This window comes from Camelus bactrianus, chromosome 3 (assembly GCF_048773025.1).
Source record: "Camelus bactrianus isolate YW-2024 breed Bactrian camel chromosome 3, ASM4877302v1, whole genome shotgun sequence".
In the NCBI taxonomy this organism is placed as follows: Eukaryota; Metazoa; Chordata; class Mammalia; order Artiodactyla; family Camelidae; genus Camelus; species Camelus bactrianus.
Genome location: NC_133541.1, coordinates 123,880,111 through 123,902,280, shown reverse-complemented (window position 1 = coordinate 123,902,280; position 22,170 = coordinate 123,880,111).

Sequence of the window (22,170 nt, the reverse complement as noted above, 5' to 3'; positions counted from 1 at the left end):
GCTACCTGCGTTTCCAGCCCAACCCCCGCCTTTCCCCGGCAGCCCGCAGTGGGAGGGGCTCGGGGAAGACACTCGAAGGGCTCCTAGGAGATCCCGGGTGCTGCAGACAGAAGACGGAACCTCCCCACACTCAGAATTCCGGAACACGGCTGACTGTGTGGGGGAGGTTCGGGGCCGCCCTCCACGCAGCTTCTTGGTGTCACAGGTGTTCCCTGGCAGGGGGAATTCGGCTAATTACCTCCCCTGTCCAGGGGGAGGCACTAGACGCTACCTGGGTTTCCAGCCCAACCCCCGCTTTTCCCCGGCATCCCGCTATGGGAGGCACTCGGGGAAGTCACGCGAAGGGCTACTAGGAGATCCCGGGTGCTGCAGACAGAAGACGGAACCTCCCCACAATCAGAATTCCGGAACACGGCTGACTGTGTGGGGGAGGTTCGGGGCCGCCCTCCACGCAGCTTCTTGGTGTCACAGGTGTTCCCTGGCAGGGGGAAGTCCGCTAATTACCTCCCCTGTCCAGGGGGAGGCAATAGATGCTACCTGCGTTTCCAGCACAACCCCCGTCTTTCAATGGCAGTACGCACTGGAAGGGACTCGGGGAAGACACTCGAAGGGCTCTTAGGAGATCCCGGGTGCTTCAGACAGAAGACGGAACCTCCCCACAATCAGAATTCCGGAACACGGCTGACTGTGTGGGGGAGGTTCGGGGACGCCCTCCACGCAGCTTCCTGCTGTCACAGGTTTTCCCTGGCATGGGGAAGTCCGCTAAATACCTCCCTTGTCCAGGGGGAGGCACTAGATGCTACCTGCGTTTCCAGCCCAACCCCCGCCTTTCCATGGCAGTACGCACTGGGATGGACTCCGGGAAGACACTCGAAGGGCTCCTAGGAGATCCCGGGTGCTGCAGACAGAAGACGGAACCTCCCCACACTCAGAATTCCGGAACACAGCTGACTGTGTGGGGGAGGTTCGGGGCCGCCCTCCACGCAGCTTCCTGGTGTCACAGGTTTTCCCTGGCAGGGGGAAGTCCGCTAATTACCTCCCCTGTCCATGGGGAGGCACTAGATGCTACCTGCGTTTCCAGCCCAACCCCCGGCTTTCCCCAGCAGACCGCACTGGGAGGGACTCGAGGAACACACGCGAAGGGCTCCTAGGAGATCCCGGGTGCTGCAGACCGAAGACAGAACCTCCCCACACTCAGAATTCCGGAACACGGCTGACTGTGTGGGGGAGGTTCGGGGCCGCCCTCTACGAAGCTGCCTGGTGTCACAGGTGTTCCCTGGCAGGGGGAAGTCCGCTAATTACCTCCCCTGTCCAGGAGGAGGCACTAGATGCTTCCTGCGTTTCCAGCCCAACCCCCGCCTTTCCCCGGCAGCCCGCAGTGGGAGGGGCTCGGGGAAGACACTCGAAGGGCTCCTAGGAGATCCCGGGTGCTGCAGACAGAAGACGGAATCTCAACACACTCAGAATTCCGGAACACGGCTCACTGTGTGGGGGAGGTTCGGAGCCGCCCTTCACGCATCTTCCTGTTGTCACAGGTTTTCCGTGGCAAGGGGAAGTCCGCTAATTACCACCCCTGTCCAGGGGGAGGCACTAGATGCTACCTGCGTTTCCAGCCCAACCCCCGCCTTTCCACAGCAGCCCGCAGAGGGAGGGACTCGGGAAAGACACGCGAAGGGCTCCTAGGAGATCCCGGGTGCTGCAGACAGAAGACGGAACCTCCCCACACTCAGAATTCCGGAACACGGCTGACTGTGTGGGGGAGGTTCGGGGCCGCCCTCCACGCAGCTTCCTGGTGTAACAGGTGTTCCCTGGCAGGGGGAATTCCGCTAATTACCTCCCCTGTCCAGGGGGAGGCACTAAATGCTACCTGCGTTTCCAGCCCAACCCCCGCCTTTCCCCGGCAGCCCGCAATGGGAGGGACTCGGGGAAGACACTCGAAGGGCTCCTAGGAGATCCCGGGTGCTGCAGACAGAAGACGGAACCTCCCCACACTCAGAATTCCGGAACACGGCTGACTGTGTGGGGGAGGTTCGGGGCCGCACTCCACGAAGCTTCCTGGTGTCACAGGTTTTCCCTGGCAGGGGGAAGTCCGATAATTACCTCCCCTGTCCAGGGGGAGGCAATAGATGCTACCTGCGTTTCCAGCACAACCCCCGCCTTTCAATGGCAGTACGCACTGGAAGGGACTCGGGGAAGACACTCGAAGGACTCTTAGGAGATCCCGGGTGCTGCAGACAGAAGACGGAACCTCCCCACACTCAGAATTCCGGAACACGGCTGACTGTGTGGCGGAGGTTCGCGGCCGGCCTCCACGCAGCTTCCTGCTGTCACAGGTTTTCCCTGGCATGGGGAAGTCCGCTAATTACCTCCCCTGTCTAGGGGGAGGCACTAGATGCTACCGGCGTTTCCAGCCACACCCCCACCTTTCCCCGGCATCCCGCACTGGGAAGGACACGGGGAAGACAGGCGAAGGGCTCCTAGGAGATCCCGGGTGCTGCAGACAGAAGACGGAACCTCAACACACTCAGAATTCCGGGACACGGCTCACTGTGTGGGGGAGTTTCGGAGCCGCCCTTCACGCAGCTTCCTGGTTTCACAGGTTTTCCCTGGAAGGGGGAAGTCCGCTAATTACCTCCATTGTCCAGGGGGAGTCACTAGATGCTACCTGCGTTTCCAGGCCACCCCTCCCCTTTCCACGGCAGCCCGCAGTGGGACTGACTCGTGGAAGACACGCGAAGGGCTCTTAGGAGATCCAAGGTGCTGCAGACAGAAGACGGAACCTCCCCAAACTCAGAATTCCGGAACACGGTTGACTGTGTGGGGGATGTTCGGGGCCGCCCTCCACGCAGCCTCCTTGTGTCACAGGTGTTCCCTCGCAGGGGGAAGTCCGCTAATTACGTCCCCTGTCCAGGGGGTGGCACTTGATGCTACCTGCGTTTCCAGCCCAACCCCCGCCTTTCCCCAGCAGCCCGCACTGGGAGGGACTCGGAAAAGACACTCGAAGGGCTCTTAGGAGATCCCGGGTGCTGCAGACAGAAGACCGAACCTCCCCACACTCAGAATCCCGGAACACGGCTCACTGTGTGGGGGAGTTTCGGAGCCGCCCTTCACGCATCTTCCTGGTGTCACAGGTTTTCCGTGGCAAGGGGAAGTCCGCTAATTACCTCCCCTGTCCAGGGGGAGGCAATAGATGCTACCTGCGTTTCCAGCACAACCCCCGCCTTTCCATGGCAGTACGCACTGGAAGGGACTCGGGGAAGACACTCGAAGGGCTCTTAGGAGATCCCGGGTGCTGCAGACAGAAGACGGAACCTCCCCACACTCAGAATTCCGGAACACGGCTGACTGTGTGGGGGAGGTTCGCGGCCGGCCTCCACGCAGCTTCCTGCTGTCACAGGTTTTCCCTGGCATGGGGAAGTCCGCTAATTACCTCCCCTGTCTAGGGGGAGGCACTAGATGCTACCGGCGTTTCCAGCCACACCCCCACCTTTCCCAGGCAGCCCGCACTGGGAAGGACTCGGGGAAGACAGGCGAAGGGCTCCTAGGATATCCCGGGTGCTGCAGACAGAAGACGGAACCTCAACACACTCAGAATTCCGGGACTCGGCTCACTGTGTGGGGGAGTTTCGGAGCCGCCCTTCACGCAGCTTCCTGGTTTCACAGGTTTTCCCTGGCAGGCGGAAGTCCGCTAATTACCTCCCCTGTCCAGGGGGAGTCACTAGATGCTACCTGCGTTTCCAGGCCACCCCTCCCCTTTCCCCGGCCGCCCGCACTGGGAGGGACTCGGGGAAGACACTCGAAGGGCTCTTAGGAGATCCCGGGTGCTGCAGACAGAAGACCGAACCTCCCCACACTCAGAATCCCGGAACACAGCTCACTGTGTGGGGGAGTTTCGGAGCCGCCCTTCACGCATCTTCCTGGTGTCACAGGTTTTCCGTGGCAAGGGGAAGTCCGCTAATTACCTCCCCTGTCCAGGGGGAGGCAATAGATGCTACCTGCGTTTCCAGCACAACCCCCGCCTTTTCATGGCAGTACGCACTGGAAGGGACTCGGGGAAGACACTCGAAGGGCTCTTAGGAGATCCCGGGTGCTGCAGACAGAAGACGGAACCTCCCCACACTCAGAATTCCGGAACACGGCTGACTGTGTGTGGGAGGTTCGGGGCCGGCCTCCACGCAGCTTCCTGCTGTCACAGGTTTTCCCTGGCAGGGGGAAGTCCGCTAATTACCTCCCCTGTCCAGGGGGAGGCACTAGATGCTACCTGCGTTTCCAGCACAACCCCCACATTTCCCCGGCAGCCCGCACTGGGAGGAACTCGGGGAAGACACTCGAAGGGCTCCTAGGAGATCCCGGGTGCTGCAGACAGAAGACGGAACCTCAACACACTCAGAATTCCGGGACACGGCTCACTGTGTGGGGGAGGTTCGAAGCCGCCCTTCACGCAGCTTCCTGGTTTCACAGGTTTTCCCTGGCAGGGGGAAGTCCGCTAATTACCACCCCCTTCCAGGGGGAGTCACTAGATGCTACCTGCGTTTCCAGGCCAACCCTCGCCTTTCCACGGCAGCCCGCAGTGGGAGTGACTCGGGGAAGACACGCGAAGTGCTCCTAGGAGATTCCGGGTGCTGCAGACAGAAGACGGAACCTCCCCACACTCAGAATTCCTGAACATGGCTGACTGTGTGGGGGAGGTTCGGGGCCGCCCTCCACGCAGCCTCCTGGAGTCACAGGTGTTCCCTGGCAGGGGGAAGTCCGCTAATTACCTCCCCTGTCCATGGGGAGGCACTAGATGCTACCTGCGTTTCCAGCCCAACCCCCGCCTATCCCCGGCCGCCCGCACTGGGAGGGACTCGGGGAAGACACTCGAAGGGCTCCTAGGAGAACCCGGGTGCTGCAGACATAAGACGGAACCTCCCCACACTCAGAATTCCGGAACACGGCTGACTGTGTGTGGGAGGTTCCGGGCCGGCCTCCACGCAGCTTCCTGCTGTCACAGGTTTTCCCTGGCAGGGGGAAGTCCGCTAATTACCTCCCCTGTCCAGGGGGAGGCACTAGATGCTACCTGCGTTTCCAGCCCAACCCCCACATTTCCCCGGCAGCCCGCACTGGGAGGGACTCGGGGAAGACACGCGAAGGGCTCCTAGGAGATCCCGGGTGCTGCAGACAGAAGACGGAACCTCAACACACTCAGAATTCCGGGACACGGCTCACTGTGTGGGGGAGTTTCGGAGCCGCCCTTCACGCAGATTCCTGGTTTCACAGGTTTTCCCTGGCAGGGGGAAGTCCGCTAATTACCTCCCCTGTCCAGGGGGAGGCACTAGATGCTACCTGCGTTTCCAGCCCAACCCCCGCCTTTCACCGGCCGACCGCACTGGGAGGGACTCGGGGAAGACACTCGAATGGCTCCTAGGAGATCCCGGGTGCTGCAGACAGAAGACGGAACCTCCCGACACTCAGAATTCCGGAACACGGCTGACTGTGTGGTGGAGGTTCGGGGCGCACTCCACGCAGCTTCCTTGTGTCACAGGTGTTCCCTCGCAGGGGGAAGTCCGCTAATTACCTCCCCTGTCCAGGGGGAGGCCCTAGATGCTACCTGCGTTTCCAGCCCAACCCCCGCCTTTCCCCAGCAGCCCGCACTGTGAGGGACTCGGAAAATACACTCGAAGGGCTCTTAGGAGATCCCGGGTGCTGCAGACAGAAGACGGAACCTCCCCACACTCAGAATTCCGGAACACGAATGACTGTGTGGGGGAGGTTCGGGGCCGCCCTCCACGCAGCTGCCTGTTGTCACAGGTGTTCCCTGGCTGGGAGAAGTCCGCTAATTTCCTCCCCTGTCCATGGGGAGGCACTAGATGCTACCTGCGTTTCCAGCCCAACCCCCGCATTTCCCCGGCAGCCCGCAGTGGGAGGGACTCGGGGAAGACACGCGAAGGGCTCCTAGGAGATCCCGGTTGCTGCAGACAGAAGACGGAACCTCAGCACACTCAGAATTCCGGGACACGGCTCACTGTGTGGGGGAGGTTCGAAGCCGCCATTCCCGCAGCTTCCTGGTGTCACAGGTTTTCCCTGGCAGGGGGAATTCCGCTAATTACCTCCCCTGTCCAGGGGGAGTCACTAGATGCTACCTGCGTTTCCAGGCCAACCCTCGCCTTTCCACGGCAGCCCGCAGTGGGAGTGACTCGGGGAAGACACGCGAATGGCTCCTAGGAGATCCCGGGTGCTGCAGACAGAAGACGGAACCTCCCCACACTCAGAATTCCGGAACATGGCTGACTGTGTGGGGGAGGTTCGGGGCCGCCCTCCACGCAGCCTCCTGGAGTCACAGGTGTTCCCTGGCAGGGGGAAGTCCGCTAATTACCTCCCCTGTCCAGGGGGAGGCAGTAGATGCTACCTGCGTTTCCAGCCCAACCCCCGCCTTTCCCCGGCCGCCCGCACTGGGAGGGACTCGGGGAAGACACTCGAAGGGCTCCAAGGAGATCCCGGGTTCTGCAGACAGAAGACGGAACCTCCCCACACTCAGAATTCCGAAACACGGCTGACTGTGTGGTGGAGGTTTGGGGCCGCACTTCATGCAGCTTCCTGGTGTCACAGGTGTTCCCTCGCAGGGGGAAGTCCGTTAATTACCTCCCCTGTCCAGGGGGAGGCACTAGATGCTACCTGCGTTTCCAGCCCAACCCCCGCGTTTCCCAACAGCCCGCACTGGGAGGGACTCGGAATAGACACTCGAAGGGCTCCTAGGAGATCCGGGTGCTGCAGACAGAAGACGGAACCCTCCACACACTCAGAATTCCGGAACACGGTCTGACTGTGTGGGGGAGGTTCGGGCCGCCCTTCACGCAGCTTCCTGGTGTCACAGGTTTTTCTCTGGCAGGGGGAAGTCCGCTAATTACCTCCCCTGTCCAGGGGGAGGCACTAGATGCTACCTGCGTTTCCAGCCCAACCCCCGCATTTCCCAGCAGTCCGCAATGGGAGGGGACTCGGGGAAGACACGCGAAGGGCTCCTAGGAGATCCGGGTGCTGCAGACTGAAGACGGAACCTCCCCACAATCAGATTTCCAGAACACGGGTGACTGTGTGGTGGAGGTTCGGGGCCGCCCTCCACGCAGCTTCCTGGTGTCACAGGTGTTCCCTCGCAGGGGGAAGTCCGCTAATTACCTGCCCCTGTCCTGGGGGAGGCACTAGATGTTACCTGGGTTTCCAGCCCAACTCCCGCCTTTCCCGGGAGCCCGCACTGGGAGGGACTCGGGGAAGACACGCGAAGGGCTCCTAGGAGATCCCGGGGTGCTGCAGACAGAAGACCGGAACCTCCCCACACTCAGAATTCCGGAACACGGATGACTGTGTGGGGGAGGTTCGGGGCCGCCCTCCACGCAGCCTCCTGGAGTCACAAGTGTTCCCTGGCAGGGGGAAGTCCGCTAATTACCTCCCCTGTCCAGGGGGAGGCACTAGATGCTACCTGCGTTTCCAGCCCAACCCCCGCCTTTATCCGGCCGCCCGCACTGGGAGGGACTCGGGGAAGACACTCGAAGGGCTCCTAGGAGATCCCGGGTCCTGCAGACAGAAGACGGAACCTCCCCACACTCAGAATTCCGGAACACGGCTGACTGTGTGGTGGAGGTTCGGGGCCGCACTCCACGCAGCTTCCTTGTGTCACAGGTGTTCCCTCGCAGGGGGAAGTCCGCTAATTACCTCCCCTGTCCAGGGGGAGGCCCTAGATGCTACCTGCGTTTACAGCCCAACCCCCGCCTTTCCCCAGCAGCCCGCACTTTGAGGGACTCGGAAAATACACTCGAAGGGCTCTTAGGAGATCCCGGGTGCTGCAGACAGAAGACCGAACCTCCCCACACTCAGAATTCCGGAACACGGCTGACTGTGTGGGGGAGATTCAGGGCCGCACTCCACGCAGCTTCCTGGTGTCACAGGTGTTCCCTGGCAGGGGGAATTCCGCTAATTACCTCCCCTGTCCAGGGGGAGTCACTAGATGCTACCTGCGTTTCCAGGCCAACCCTCGCCTTTCCACGGCAGCCCGCAGTGGGAGTGACTCGGGGAAGACACGCGAATGGCTCCTAGGAGATCCCGGGTGCTGCAGACAGAAGACGGAACCTCCCCACACTCAGAATTCCGGAACATGGCTGACTGTGTGGGGGAGGTTCGGGGCCGCACTCCACGCAGCCTCCTGGAGTCACAGGTGTTCCCTGGCAGGGGGAAGTCCGCTAACTTCCTCCCCTGTCCAGGGGGAGGCAGTAGATGCTACCTGCGTTTCCAGCCCAATCCCCGCCTTTCCCCGGCCGCCCGCACTGGGAGGGACTCGGGGAAGACACTCGAAGGGCTCCTAGGAGATCCCGGGTGCTGCAGACAGAAGACGGAACCTCCCCACACTCAGAATTCCGGAACACGGCTGACTGTGTGGTGGAGGTTTGGGGCCGCACTCCACGCAGCTTCCTGGTGTCACAGGTGTTCCCTGGCAGGGGGAAGTCCGCTAATTACCTCCCCTGTCCAGGGGGAGGCACTAGATGCTACCTGCGTTTCCAGCACAACCCCCGCCTTTCCCCGGCAGCTCGCACTGTGAGGGACTCGGGGAAGACCCTCGAAGGGCTCCTAGGAGATCCCGGGTGCTGCAGACAGAAGACGGAACCTCCACACACTCAGAATTCCGGAACACGGCTGACTGTGTGGGGGAGGTTCTGGGCCGCCCTCCACGCATCTTCCTGGTGTCACAGGTTTTCCCTGGCAGGGGAAGTCCGCTAATTACCTCCCTAGTCCAGGGGGAGGCACTAGATGCTACCTGCTTTTCCAGCACAACCCCCGCCTTTCCATGGCAGCCCTCACTGTGAGGGACTCGGGGAAGACAATCGAAGTACTCCTAGGAGATCCCGGGTGCTGCAGACAGAAGACGGAACCTCCCCACACTCAGAATTCCGGAACACGGCTGACTGTGTGGGGGAGGTTCGGGGCCGCCCTCCACGCAGCTTCCTGGTGTCACAGGTTTTCTCTGGCAGGGGGAAGTCCGCTAATTACCTCCCCTGTCCAGGGGGAGGCACTAGATGCTACCTGCGTTTCCAGCACAACCCCCGCATTTCCCCAGCAGCCCGCAATGTGAGGGACTCGGGGAAGACACGCGAAGGGCTCCTAGGAGATCCCGGGTGCTGCAGAATGAAGACGGAACCTCCCCACACTCAGAATTCCAGAACACAGGTGACTGTGTGGTGGAGGTTCGGGGCCGCCCTCCACGCAGCTACCTGGTGTCACAGGTGTTCCCTCGCAGGGGGAAGTCCGCTAATTACCTCCCCAGTCCTGGGGGAGGCACTAGATGTTACCTGGGTTTCCAGCCCAACTCCCGCCTTTCCCCGGGAGCCCGCATTGGGAGGGACTCGGGGAAGACACGCGAAGGGCTCCTAGGAGATCCCGGGTGCTGCAGACAGAAGACGGAACCTCCCCACACTCAGAATTCCGGAACACGGATGACTGTTTGGGGGAGGTTCGGGGCCGCCCTCCACGCAGCCTCCTGGAGTCACAGGTGTTCCCTGGCAGGGGGAAGTCCGCTAATTACCTCCCCTGTCCAGGGGGAGGCACTAGATGCTACCTGCGTTTCCAGCACAACCCCCGCCTTTCCCCGGCAGCCCGCACTGGGAGGGACTCGGGGAAGACCCTCGAAGGGCTCCTAGGAGATCCCGGGTGCTGCAGACAGAAGACGGAACCTCCACACACTCAGAATTCCGGAACACGGCTGACTGTGTGGGGGAGGTTCTGGGCCGCCCTCCACGCAGCTTTCTGGTGTCACAGGTTTTCCCTGGCAGGGGGAAGTCCGCTAATTTCCTCCCCAGTCCAGGGGGAGGCACTAGATGCTACCTGCGTTTCCAGCCCAACCCCCGCCTTTCCATGGCAGCCCTCACTGGGAGGGACTCGGGGAAGACACTCGAAGGGCTCCTAGGAGATCCCGGGTGCTGCAGACAGAAGACGGAACCTCCCCACACTCAGAATTCCGGAACACGGGTGACTGTGTGGGGGAGGTTCGGGGCCGCCCTCCACGCAGCTTCCTGGTGTCAGAGGTTTTCCCTTTCAGGGGGAAGTCCGCTAATTACCTCCCCTGTCCAGGGGGAGGCACTAGAAACTACCTGCATTTCCAGGCCAACCCCCGCCTTTCCCAGGCAGCCCGCACTGGGAGGGACTCGGGGAAGACACTCGAAGGGCTCCTAGGAGATCCCGGGTGCTGCAGACTGAAGACGGAACCTCCCCACACTCAGAATTCCAGAACACGGGTGACTGTGTGGTGGAGGTTCGGGGCCGCCCTCCACGCAGCTTCCTGTTGTCTCAGGTGTTCCCTCGCAGGGGGAAGTCCGCTAATTACCTCCCCAGTCCTGGGGGAGGCACTAGATGCTACCTGGGTTTCCAGCCAAACTCCCGCCTTTCCCCGGGAGCCCGCACTGGGAGGGACTCGGGGAAGACACGCGAAGGGCTCCTAGGAGATCCCGGGTGCTGCAGACAGAAGACGGAACCTCCCCACACTCAGAATTCCGGAACACGGCTGATTGTGTGGGGGAGGTTCGGGGCCGCCCACCACGCAGCTTCCTGGTGTCACAGGTTTTCCCTGGCAGGGGGAAGTCCGCTAATTACCTCCCCTGTCCAGGGGGAGGGACTAGATGCTACCTGCGTTTCCAGCCCAACCCCCGCCTTTCCCCGGCAGGACGCAGTGGGAGGGACTCGGGGAAGACACGCGAAGGGCTCCTAGGAAATCCCGGGTGCTGCAGACAGAAGACGGAACCTCCCCACACTCAGAATTCCGGAACACGGGTGACAGTGTGGGGGAGGTTCGGGGCCGCCCTCCACGCAGCTTCCTGGTGTCACAGGTGTTCCCTGGCAGGGGGAAGTCCGCAAATTACCTCCCCTGTCCAGGTGGAGGCATTAGATGCTACCTGGGTTTTCCAGCCAAACCCCCGACATTGCCCGGCAGCCCGCACTGGGAGGGACTCGGGGAAGACCCTCGAAGGGCTCCTCGGAATTCCCGGGTGCTGCAGACAGAAGACGGAACCTCCCCACACTCAGAATTCCGGAACAAGGCTGACTGTGTGGGGGAGGTTCGGGGCCGACCTCCACGCATCTTCCAGGTATCACAGGTTTTCCCTGGCAGGCTGAAGTCCGCTAATTACGTCCCCTGTCCAGGGGGAGGCACTCGATGCTACCTGCGTTTCCAGCCCAACCCCCGCCTTTACCCGACTTCCCGCAATGGGAGGCACTCGGGGAAGACACGCGAAGGGCTCCTAGGAGATCACGGGTGCTGCAGACAGAAGACGGAAATTCCCCACACTCAGAATTCCGGAACACGGCTGACTGTGTGGGAGAGGTTCGGGGCCGCCCTCCACGCAGGTTCCTGGTGTGACACGTTTTCCCTGGCAGGGGGAAGTCCGCTAATTACCTCCCCTGTCCAGGGGGAGTCACTAGATGCTACCTGCGTTTCCAGCCCAACCCCCGTCTTTCCCCGGCAGCCCGCAGTGGGAGGGACTCGGGGAAGACACGCGAAGGGCTCCTAGGAGATCCCTGGTGCTGCAGACAGAAGACGGAACCTCCCCACACTCAGAATTCCGGAACACGGCTGACTGTGTGGGGGAGGTTCGGGGCCGCCCTCCACGCAGCTTCCTGGTGTCACAGGTGTTCCCTGGCAGGGGGAAGTCCGTTAATTACCTCCCCTGTCCAGGGGGAGGCACTAGATGCTACCTGCGTTTCCAGCACAACCCCCGCATTTCCCCGGCAGCCCGCAGTGGGAGGGACTCGGGGAAGACACGCGAAGGGCTCCTAGGAGATCCCTGGTGCTGCAGACAGAAGTGGAACCTCCTCACACTCAGAATTCCGGAACACGGGTGACTGTGTGGGGGAGGTTCGGGGCCGCCCTCCACGCCTTCCTGGTGTCACAGGTTTTCCCTGGCAGGTGGAAGTCCGCTAATTACCTCCCCTATCCAGGGGGCGGCACTAGATGCTACCTGCTTTTCCAGCCCAACCCCCGCCTTTCCCTTGTAGCCCGCAGTGGGAGGGACTAGGGGAAGACACTCGAAGGGCTCCTAGAATATCCCGGGTGCTGCAGACAGAAGACGGAACCTCAACACACTCAGAATTCCGGAACACGGGTGACTGTGTGGGGGAGGTTCGGGGCCGCCCTCTACGCAGCTGACTGGTGTCACAGGTGTTCCCTGGCAGGGGGAAGTCCGCTAATTACCTCCCCTGTCCAGGGGGAGGCACTAGATGCTACCTGCTTTTCCAGCCCAACCCCGGACTTTCCCCGGCAGCACGCAGTGGGTGGGACTCGGGGAAGACACGCGAAGGGCTCCTAGGAGATCCCGGGTGCTGCAGACAGAAGACGGAACCTCCCCACACTCAGAATTCCGGAACATGGGTGACTGTGTGGGTGAGGTTTAGGGCCGCCCTCCACGCAGCTGCCTGGTGTCACAGGTGTTCCCTGGCAGGGTTAATTCCGCTAATTACCTACCCTGTCCAGGGGGAGGCACTAGACGCTACCTGCGTTTCCAGCCCAACCCCCGCCTTTACCCGGCGTCCCGCAATGGGAGGCACTCGGGGAAGACACGCGAAGGGCTCCTAGGAGATCCCGGGTGCTGCAGACAGAAGACAGAACCTCCCCACACTCAGAATTCCGGAACACGGCTGACTGTGTGGGAGAGGTTCGGGGCCGCCCTCCACGCAGCTTCCTGGTGTCACAGGTGTTCCCTAGAAGGGGGAAGTCCGCTAATTTCCTCCCCTTTCCAGGGGGAGTCACTAGATGCTACCTGGGTTTCCAGGCCAACCCCAGCCTTTCCCTGGCAGCCCGCACTGGAGGGACTCGGGGAAGACACTCGAAATTCTCCTAGGAGATCCCGGGTGCTGTAGACAGAAGAAGGAACCTCAACACACTCAGAATTCCGGAACACGGGTGACTGTGTGGGGGAGGTTCGGGGCCGCCCTCCACGCAGCTGCCTGGTGTCACAGGTGTTCCCTGCCTGGGGGTATTCCGCTAATTACCTCCCTTGTCCATGGGGAGGCACAAGATGCTACCTGCTTTTCCAGCCCAACCTCCGCCATTCCCCGGCAGCCCGCACAGGGAGGGTCTGGGGGAAGACACTCGAAGGGCTCCTAGGTGAACCCGGGTGCTGCAGACATAAGACGGAACCTCCCCACACTCAGAATTCCAGAACACGGCTGACTCTGTGGGGGAGGTTCGGGGCCGCCCTCCATGAAGCTGCCTGGTTTCACAGGTGTTCCCTGGCAGGGAGAAGTCCGCTAATTACCTCCCCTGTCCATGGGGAGGCCCTAGATGCTACCTGAGTTTCCAGCACAACCCCCGCCTTTCCCCGGCAGCCCGCAGTGGGAGGGATTCGGGGAAGACACTCGAAGGGCTCCTAGGAGATCCCGGGTGCTGCAGACAGAAGACAGAACCTCCCCACACTCAGAATTCCGGAACACGGCTGACTGTGTGGGGGAGGTTCGGGGCCGCCCTCCACGCAGCTGCCTGGTGTCACAGGTGTTCCCTGGCAGGGGGAATTCCGCTAATTAGCTCCCTTGTCCATGGGGAGGCACAAGATGCTACCTGAGTTTCCAGCCCAACCCCCGCCTTTCCCCGGCAGCCCGCACAGGGAGGGACTGGGGGAAGACACTCGAAAGGCTCCTAGGAGAACCCGAGTGCTGCAGACAGAAGACGGAACCTCCCCACACTCAGAATTCCGGAACACGTGTGACTGTGTGGGTGAGGTTTATGGCCGCCCTTCACGCAGCTGCCTGGTGTCACAGGTGTTCCCTGGCAGGGGGAAGTCCGCTAATTTCCTCCCCTGTCCATGGGGAGGCACTAGATGCTACCTGCGTTTCCAGCCCAACCCCCGCCTTTTCCCGGCAGCCCGCACAGGGAGGGACTCTGGGATGACACTCGAAGGGCTCCTAGGTGATCCCGGGTGCTGCAGACAGAAGACGGAACCTCCCCACACTCAGAATTCCGGAACACGGGTGACTGTGTGGGTGAGGTTTAGGGCCGTCCTCCACACAGCTTCCTGGTGTCACAGGTGTTCCCTGGTAGGGGGAAGACCGCTAAATACCTCCCCTGTCCATGGGGAGGCACTAGATGCTACCTGAGTTTCCAGCCCATCCCCCGCCTTTCCCCGGCTGCCCGCACTGGGAGGGACTCGGGGAAGACTCTCGAAGGGCTCCTAGGAGATCCCGGGTTCTGCAGACAAAAGACGGAACCTCCCCACACTCAGAATTCCGGAACACGGCTGACTGTGTGGGGAAGGTTCGGGGCCGCCCTCCACGCAGCTGCCCGGTGTCACAGGTGTTCCCTGGCAGGGGGAAGTCCGCTAATTACCTCCCTTGTCCATGGGGAGGCACTAGATGCTTCCTGCTTTTCCAGCCCAACCCCCGCCTTTCCCCAGCAGCCCGCACAGTGAGGGACTTGGGGAAGACACTCGAAGGGCTCCTAGGAGAACCCGGGTGCTGCAGACATAAGACGGAACCTCCCCACTCTCAGAATTCCGGAACACGGGTGACTGATTGGGTGAGGTTTAGGGCCGCCCTCCACACAGCTTCCTGGTGTCACAGGTGATCCCTGGTAGGGGGAAGACCGCTAAATACCTCCCCTGTCCATGGGGAGGCACTAGATGCTACCTGAGTTTCCAGCCCATCCCCCGCATTTCCCCGGCTGCCCGCACAGGGAGGGACTCGGGGAAGACTCTCGAAGGGCTCCTAGGAGATCCCGGGTGCTGCAGACAGAAGACGGAACCTCCCCACTCTCAGAATTCCGGAACACGGCTGACTGTGTGGGGGAGGATCGGGGCCGACCTCCACGCAGCTGCCTGGTGTCACAGGTGTTCCCTGGCAGGGAGAAGTCCGCTAATTTCCTCCCCAGTCCATGGGGAGGCACTAGATGCTACCTGAGTTTCCAGCCCAACCCCTGCCTTTCCCCGGCAGCCCGCACAGTGAGGGACTCTGGGAAGACACTCGAAGGGCCCCTAGGAGATCCCGGGTGCTGCAGACAGAAGACGGAACCTCCCCACACTCAGAATTCCGGAACACGGTTGACTGTGTGGGGGAGGTTAGGGGCCGCCCACCACTCAGCTGCCTGGTGTCACAGGTGTTCCCTGGCAGGGTGAAGTCCGCTAATTAACTCCCTTGTCCATGGTGAGGCACAAGATGCTACCTGCTTTTCCAGCCCAACCTCCGCCATTCCCCGGTAGCCCGCACAGTGAGGGACTGGGGGAAGACACTCGAAGGGCTCCGTGGTGAACAGGGTGCTGCAGACAGAAGACGGAACCTCCCCACACTCAGAATTCCGGAACACGGCTGACTGTGTGGGGGAGGTTCGGGGCCGCCCTCCACGCCGCTGCCTGGTGTCACAGGTGTTCCCTGGCAGGGGGAAGTCCGCTAATTACCTCCCCTGTCCATGGGGAGACACTAGATGCTACCTGAGTTTCCAGCACAACCCCCGCCTTTCCCTGGCAGCCCGCAGTGGGAGGGATTCGGGGAAGACACTCGAAGGGCTCCTAGGAGATCCCGGGTGCTGCAGACAGAAGACAAAACCTCCCCACACTCAGAATTCCGGAACACGGCTGACTGTGTGGGGGAGGTTCGGGGCCGCCCTCCACGCAGCTGCCTGGTGTCACAGGTGTTCCCTGGCAGGGGGAAGTCCGCTAATTAGCTCCCTTGGCCATGGGGAGGCACAAGATGCTACCTGCTTTTCCAGCCCAACCCCCGCCTTTCCCCGGCAGCCCGCACAGGGAGGGACTGGGGGAAGACACTCGAAAGGCTCCTAGGAGAACCCCGGTGCTGCAGACAGAAGACGGAACCTCCCCACACTCAGACTTCCGGAACACGTGTGACTGTGTGGGTGAGGTTTAGGGCCGCCCTCCACGCAGCTGCCTGGTGTCACAGGTGTTCCCTGGCAGGGGGAAGTCCGCTAATTTCATCCCCTGTCCATGGGGAGGCACTAGATGCTACCTGCTTTTCCAGCCCAACCCCCGCCTTTCCCCGGCAGCCCGCACAGGGAGGGACTGGGGGAAGACACTCGAAGGGCTCCTAGGAGAACCCGGGTGCTGCAGACAGAAGACGGATCCTCCCCACACTCAGAATTTCGGAACACGGGTGACTGTGTGGGTGAGGTTTAGGGCCGCCCTCCACACAGCTTCCTGGTGTCACAGGTGTTCCCTGGTAGGGGGAAGACCTCTAAATACCTCCCCTGTCCATGGGGAGGCACTAGATGCTACCTGAGTTTCCAGCCCATCCCCCGCCTTTCCCCGGCTGCCCGCACTGGGAGGGACTCGGGGAAGACTCTCGAAGGGCTCCTAGGAGATCCCGGGTTCTGCAGACAAAAGTCGGAACCTCCCCACACTCAGAATTCCGGAACACGGCTGACTGTGTGGGGAAGTTTCGGGGCCGCCCTCCACGCAGCTGCCCGGTGTCACAGGTGTTCCCTGGCAGGGGGAATTCCGCTAATTACCTCCCTTGTCCATGGGGAGGCACTAGATGCTTCCTGCTTTTCCAGCCCAACCCCCGCCTTTCCCCAGCAGCCCGCACAGGGAGGGACTTGGGGAAGACACTCGAAGGGCTCCTAGGAGAACCCGGGTGCTGCAGACTTAAGACGGAACCTCCCCACTCTCAGAATTCCGGAACACGGGTGACTGTGTGGGTGAGGTTTAGGGCCGCCCTCCACACAGCTTCCTGGTGTCACAGGTGTTCCCTGGTAGGGGGAAGACCGCTAAATACCTCCCCTGTCCATGGGGAGGCACTAGATGCTACCTGAGTTTCCAGCCCATCCCCCGCCTTTCCCCGGCTGCCCGCACTGGGAGGGACTCGGGGAAGACTCTCGAAGGGCTCCTAGGAGATCCCGGGTGCTGCAGACAGAAGACGGAACCTCCCCACTCTCAGAATTCCGGAACACGGCTGACTGTGTGGGGGAGGATCGGGGCCGACCTCCACGCAGCTGCCTGGTGTCACAGGTGTTCCCTGGCAGGGAGAAGTCCGCTAATTTCCTCCCCAGTCCATGGGGAGGCACTAGATGCTACCTGAGTTTCCAGCCCAACCCCTGCCTTTCCCCGGCAGCCCGCACAGTGAGGGACTCTGGGAAGACACTCGAAGGGCTCCTAGGAGATCCCGGGTGCTGCAGACAGAAGACGGAACCTCCCCACACTCAGAATTCCGGAACACGGTTGACTGTGTGGGGGAGGTTAGGGGCCGCCCACCACTCAGCTGCCTGGTGTCACAGGTGTTCCCTGGCAGGGTGAAGTCCGCTAATTACCTCCCTTGTCCATGGTGAGGCACAAGATGCTACCTGCTTTTCCAGCCCAACCTCCGCCATTCCCCGGTAGCCCGCACAGTGAGGGACTGGGGGAAGACACTCGAAGGGCTCCGTGGTGAACCCGGGTGCTGCAGACAGAAGACGGAACCTCCCCACACTCAGAATTCCGGAACACGGCTGACTGTGTGGGGGAGGTTCGGGGCCGCCCTCCACGCCGCTGCCTGGAGTCACAGGTGTTCCCTGGCAGGGGGAAGTCCGCTAATTACCTCCCCTGTCCATGGGGAGACACTAGATGCTACCTGAGTTTCCAGCACAACCCCCGCCTTTCCCCGGCAGCCCGCAGTGGGAGGGATTCGGGGAAGACACTCGAAGGGCTCCTAGGAGATCCCGGGTGCTGCAGACAGAAGACAAAACCTCCCCACACTCAGAATTCCGGAACACGGCTGACTGTGTGGGGGAGGTTCGGGGCCGCCCTCCACGCAGCTGCCTGGTGTCACAGGTGTTCCCTGGCAGGGGGAATTCCGCTAATTATCTCCCTTGGCCATGGGGAGGCACAAGATGCTACCTGCTTTTCCAGCCCAACCCCCGCCTTTCCCCGGCAGCCCGCACAGGGAGGGACTGGGGGAAGACACTCAAAAGGCTCCTAGGAGAACCCCGGTGCTGCAGACAGAAGACGGAACCTCCCCACACTCAGACTTCCGGAACACGTGTGACTGTGTGGGTGAGGTTTTGGGCCGCCCTCCACGCAGCTGCCAGGTGTCACAGGTGTTCCCTGGCAGGGGGAAGTCCGCTAATTTCATCCCCTGTCCATGGGGAGGCACTAGATGCTACCTGCGTTTCCAGCCCAACCCCCGCCTTTTCCCGGCAGCCCGCACAGGGAGGGACTCTGGGATGACACTCGAAGGGCTCCTAGGAGATCCCGGGTGCTGCAGACAGAAGACGGAACCTCCCCACACTCAGAATTCCGGAACACGGATGACTGTGTGGGGGAGGTTCGGGGCCGCCCTCCACGAAGCTGCCTGGTTTCACAGGTGTTCCCTGGCAGGGAGAAGTCCGCTAATTACCTCCGCTGTCCATGGGGAGGCACTAGATGCTACCTGAGTTTCCAGCCCAACCCCCGCCTTTCCCCGGCAGCCCGCAGTGGGAGGGATTCGGGGAAGACACTCGAAGGGCTCCTAGGAGATCCCGGGTGCTGCAGACAGAAGACGGAACCTCCCCACACTCAGAAATCCGGAACACGGATGACTGTGTGGGGGAGGTTCTGGCCGCCCTCCACGCAGCTTCCTGGTGTCACAGGTGTTCCCTGGCAAGTAGAAGTCTGCTAATTACCTCCCCTGTCCATGGGGAGACACTAGATGCTACCTGAGTTTCCAGCACAACCCCCGCCTTTCCCCGGCAGCCTGCAGTGGGAGGGATTCGGGGAAGACACTCGAAGGGCTCCTAGGAGATTCCGGGTGCTGCAGACAGAAGACAGAACCTCCCCACACTCAGAATTCCGGAACACGGCTGACTGTGTGGGGGAGGTTCGGGGCCGCCCTCCACGCAGCTGAATGGTGTCACAGGTGTTCCCTGGCAGGGGGAAGTCCGCTAATTAGCTCCCATGTCCATGGGGAGGCACAAGATGCTACCTGCTTTTCCAGCCCAACCCCCGACTTTCCCCGGCAGCCCGCACAGATAGGGACTGGGGGAAGACACTCGAAAGGCTCCTAGGAGAACCCCGGTGCTGCAGACAGAAGACGGAACCTCCCCACAGTCAGAATTCCGGAACACGGCTGACTGTGTGGGTGAGGTTTAGGGCCGCCCTCCACGCAGCTGCCTGGTGTCACAGGTGTTCCCTGGCAGGGGGAAGTCCGCTAATTTCCTCCCCTGTCCATGGGGAGGCACTAGATGCTACCTGCGTTTCCAGCCCAACCCCCGCCTTTTCCCGGCAGCCCGCACAGGGAGGGACTCTGGGATGACACTCGAAGGGCTCCTAGGAGATCCCGGGTGCTGCAGACAGAAGACGGAACCTCCCCACACTCAGAATTCCGGAACACGGCTGACTGTGTGGGGAAGGTTCGGGGCCGCCCTCCACGCCGCTGCCTGGTGTCACAGGTGTTCCCTGGCAGGGGGAAGTCCGCTAATTACCTCCCCTGTCCATGGGGAGACACTAGATGCTACCTGAGTTTCCAGCACAACCCCTGCCTTTCCCCGGCAGCCCGCAGTGGGAGGGATTCGGGGAAGACACTCGAAGGGCTCCTAGGAGATCCCGGGTGCTGCAGACAGAAGACAGAACCTCCCCACACTCAGAATTCCGGAACACGGCTGACTGTGTGGGGGAGGTTCGGGGCCGCCCTCCACGCAGCTGCCTGGTGTCACAGGTGTTCCCTGGCAGGGGGAAGTCCGCTAATTAGCTCCCATGTCCATGGGGAGGCACAAGATGCTACCTGCTTTTCCAGCCCAACCCCCGACTTTCCCCGGCAGCCCGCACAGATAGGGACTGGGGGAAGACACTCGAAAGGCTCCTAGGAGAACCCCGGCGCTGCAGACAGAAGACGGAACCTCCCCACACTCAGAATTCCGGAACACGTGTGACTGTGTGGGTGAGGTTTAGGGCCGCCCTCCACGCAGCTGCCTGGTGTCACAGGTGTTCCCTGGCAGGGGGAAGTCCGCTAATTTCCTCCCCTGTCCATGGGGAGGCACTAGATGCTACCTGCGTTTCCAGCCCAACCCCCGCCTTTTCCCGGCAGCCCGCACAGGGAGGGACTCTGGGATGACACTCGAAGGGCTCCTAGGAGATCCCGGGTGCTGCAGACAGAAGACGGAACCTCCCCACACTCAGAATTCCGGAACACGGCTGACTGTGTGGGGAAGGTTCGGGGCCGCCCTCCACGCAGCTGCCCGGTGTCACAGGTGTTCCCTGGCAGGGGGAAGTCCGCTAATTACCTCCCTTGTCCATGGGGAGGCACTAGATGCTACCTTCTTTTCCAGCCCAACCCCCGCCTTTCCCCAGCAGCCCGCACAGGGAGGGACTTGGGGAAGACACTCGAAAGGCTCCTAGGAGTACCCGGGTGCTGCAGACATAAGACGGAACCTCCCCACACTCAGAATTCCGGAACACGGATGACTGTGTGGGGGAGGTTTAGGGCCGCCCTCCACACAGCTTCCTGGTGTCACAGGTGTTCCCTGGTAGGGGGAAGACCGCTAAATACCTCCCCTGTCCATGGGGAGGCACTAGATGCTACCTGAGTTTCCAGCCCATCCCCCGCCTTTTCCCGGCTACCCGCACGGGGAGGGACTCGGGGAAGACTCTCGAAGGGCTCCTAGGAGATCCCGGGTGCTGCAGACAGAAGACGGAACCTCCCCACACTCAGAATTCCGGAACACGGATGACTGTGTGGGGGAGGTTCGGGGCCGCCCTCCACGAAGCTGCCTGGTTTCACAGGTGTTCCCTGGCAGGGAGAAGTCCGCTAATTACCTCCGCTGTCCATGGGGAGGCACTAGATGCTACCTGAGTTTCCAGCCCAACCCCCGCCTTTCCCCGGCAGCCCGCAGTGGGAGGGATTCGGGGAAGACACTCAAAGGGCTCCTAGGAGATCCCGGGTGCTGCAGACAGAAGACGGAACCTCCCCAAACTCAGAAATCCGGAACACGGATGACTGTGTGGGGGAGGTTCGTGCCGCCCTCCACGCAGCTTCCTGGTGTCACAGGTGTTCCCTGGCAAGTAGAAGTCTGCTAATTACCTCCCCTGTCCATGGGGAGACACTAGATTCTACCTGAGTTTCCAGCACAACCCCCGCCTTTCCCCGGCAGCCCGCAGTGGGAGGGATTCGGGGAAGACACTCGAAGGGCTCCTAGGAGATCCCGGGTGCTGCAGACAGAAGACAGAACCTCCCCACACTCAGAATTCCGGAACACGGCTGACTGTGTGGGGGAGGTTCGGGGCCGCCCTCCACGCAGCTGCCTGGTGTCACAGGTTTTCCCTGGCAGGGGGAAGTCCGCTAATTAGCTCCCTTGTCCATGGGGAGGCACAAGATGCTACCTGATTTTCCAGCCCAACCCCCGCCTTTCCCCGGCAGCCCGCACAGATAGGGACTGGGGGAAGACACTCGAAAGGCTCCTAGGAGAACCCCGGTGCTGCAGACAGAAGACGGAACCTCCCCACAATCAGAATTCCGGAACACGTCTGACTGTGTGGGGGAGGTTCGGGGCCGCTCTCCACGCAGCTGCCTGGTGTCACAGGTGTTCCTTTGCAGGGAGAAGTCCGCTAATTTCCTCCCCTGTCCATGGGGAGGCACTAGATGCTACCTGAGTTTCCAGCCCAACCCCTGCCTTTCCCCGGCAGCCCGCAGTGGGAGGAATTCGGGGAAGACACTCGAAGGGCTCCTAGGAGATCCCGGGTCCTGCAGACAGAAGACGGAACCTCCCCACACTCAGAATTGCGGAACACGGCTGACTGTGTGGGGGAGGTTCGGGGCTGCCCTCCACGCAGCTGCTTGGTGTCACAGGTGTTCCCTGGCAGGGGGAAGTCCGCTAATTACCTCCCTTGTCCATGGGGAGGCACTAAATGCTACCTGCTTTTCCAGCCCAACCCCCGCCTTTCCCCGACAGCCCGCACAGGGATGAACTGGGGGAAGACAGTCGAAAGGCTCCTAGGAGAACCCGGGTGCTGCAGACAGAAGACGGAACCTCCCCACACTCAGAATTCCGGAACACGGATGACTGTGTGGGGGAGGTTCGGGTCCGCCCTCCACGCAGCTGCCTTGTGTCACAGGTGTTCCCTGGCAGGTTGAAGTCCGCTAATTACCTCCCCTGTCCATGGGGAGGCACTAGATGCTACCTGCGTTTCCAGCACAACCCCCTCCTTTCCCCGGCAGCCCGCACAGGGAGGGACTCTGGGAAGACACCCGAAGGGCTCCTAGGTGATCCCGGGT